The sequence below is a fragment of the Bison bison genome, unplaced genomic scaffold (assembly GCF_000754665.1).
Source record: "Bison bison bison isolate TAMUID 2011002044 unplaced genomic scaffold, Bison_UMD1.0 scf7180017863823, whole genome shotgun sequence".
In the NCBI taxonomy this organism is placed as follows: Eukaryota; Metazoa; Chordata; class Mammalia; order Artiodactyla; family Bovidae; genus Bison; species Bison bison.
Genome location: NW_011494395.1, coordinates 73,767 through 76,309, shown reverse-complemented (window position 1 = coordinate 76,309; position 2,543 = coordinate 73,767).

Here is a 2,543-nt window from a genome sequence, read left to right as displayed (position 1 = left end):
CACCCATAAGATGCATTTTGGGATAATCTTGGCACCAAATGGTTTATCCTGGGCCATAAAATGATTAACTTGAATCTTGAAGAAGGGCAGATCACCATACAAATAGTTTCATTTACATAGATTAGGGGAACAATATCTGAGTATAACATACTGGTTTGTCAAGTAGGTTCTGGGCCAAGAGGCGGAACCGACTTGGAGACAGAGTTTGGGGTAAAGACATAGTACATTAGCATAGCTTAAGACAAACATTTCCATAAGAAAAAGGCATTGGTTATCTCTAGGCTCAAGAATAGCTAACTTCAGGTGAAACCAGGTGTCATTATGGCAACACAGTATTTTAAGTGAAACCTCCCTTTAAATTTGTATAGAGAAGGAAAAAATATTGCTAGTTTGTTTCCTCCTGCCGCTTAAGAGAGATAAAAATGTCTGACACTTGCAGGCTATTTCCTCCATTTGGAGACCCCTGGCCTTCCTGCCTGTTACCCTCTCATTTTCATCGACTCCAGTCCCCAGGTCCTGGTCTACAAAGACTGTGAAAAGTTTGTCCTTTCTTCCTCCTTGAGAATTCCAGACCCCTCTCTCCTTGGGGACCCCTAGATTTCCTATCAACCTGCCTAGGAAATGACTCTCTCAAAAGTAGAAAATAAATTTCCTATGTGAAAGGTACCCTCTCTGCACCTGGAGATATAAGGATACCCTTATCAACAGGGTTAGTGATATTGGGGCCAAGATGTGTATATAAACAAACTTTGCTACTTGAGTAAATTCTGTAGATTCTTCATTAGCTAAGCACCCAAAGCCTATGTTTGTCTTATCAGTTCCTCACAAATTTATTGTTTGTCTAAAAAGTCTAAAAAACTGCTTCATTCCTGGGATCTCTGCGCACACAAATTTGTTTTTTTCCCCTCTTGTTGATTTGTCTTGTGTGAATTTAATTACTAGACCAGCCAGAATAACTTGAGAAGGGTGAGGGAAAGTTTCTCCCTCCCCAACAGTAGCATTTATTTGAGGCTTAACATGAAATTTTACAAATAAAATTTATATAAACACAAATCCACATTCAGTCATAAGGCAGATAACAAATGACAAGTAAAAACAAAGAAAATCAATTGCTAACTATGAAACTGTGTAACTGAAATTGGGACTTGAACCAACGAGGCTGGGACTCAAATCCAGCCAAAACTCACAGTCTTCCTACTGAGATCATACACCTAGCTTCAGCATTTAATGAAGCCCAGTTCTTTAATATCTCATTACAGAAAGAATTCAGTGAGAAACAAAGTGACAGGCAAGAAGTGGTTTTATTTAGATAGAAACATACTCAACAGAGTTGTGCTATCTCAGAAGGTAGAGAGGCCTCGAAATATGGCATGGTTAGTTTTATGGGCTGAGTAGTTTCATAAGCTAATGAGTGGGAGAGTTATTTCAACTCTTTTGAGGAAGGGGTAGGGATTTCCAGGAACTGGGCCACCACCCACCTTTTGACCTTTGATGGTTGACCTCAGTATGGTCATGGCACTGGTCAGTCAGTCAGTTCAATTGCTCAGTCATGTCTGACCCTTTGGAACCCCATGGACTGCAGCACACCAGGCTTCCCTGCCCATCACCAACTCACATAGCTTGCTCAAACTCACATTGATAGAGTGGGTGATGCCATCCAACCATCTCACTCTCTGTCATCCCCTTCTCCTCCTGCCTTCAATCTTTCCCAGCATGAGGATCTTTTCCAATGAGTCAATTCTTCACATCAGGTGGCCAAAGTATTGGAGCTTCAGCTTCAGCATCAGTCCTTCCAATGAATATTCAGGACTGATTTCCTTTAGGATTGACTGGTTTGATCTCCTTGCAGTCCAAGGGACTCTCAAGTCTTCTCTAGCACCACAGTTCAAAAGCATCAGTTCTTTGGCACTCAGCTTTCACCAACTCTCACATCCATACATGACTACTGGAAAAACCATAGCTTTGACTAGACAGACCTTTGTCGGCAAAGTAATATCTCTGCTTTTTAATACACTGTCTAGGTTTGTCATAGATTTTCTTCCAAGGACAAGCATCTTTTAATTTCATGGCTGCAGTCACCATCTGCAGTGATTTTGGAGCCCCAAAAAGTAAAGTTTCTCACTCTTTCCACTGTTTCCCCATCTATTTGCATGAAGTGATGGGACATGATGCCATGATCTTAATTTTTTGAATGTTGAGTTTTAAGCCAGTTTTTTCACTCTCCTCTTTCACCTTCATCAAGAGGCTCTTTGATTCCTCTTCACTTTCTGCTACAAGGGTGGTGTCATTTGCTTATCTGAGGTTATTGATATTTCTCTGGCAATCTTGATTCTAGTTTATCATTCATTCAGCCTAGCATTTCTCATGACATACTCTGCATTTAAGTTAAATTAGCAGGGTGACAATATATAGTCTTGATATACTCCTTTCCCAATTTGGAACCAGTCCATTGTTCCTTGTCCGCTTCTAATTGTTGCTTCTTGACCTGCTTATGGGTTTTGCAGGAGGCAGGTAAGGTGGTCTGGTATTCCCATCTCTTGAAG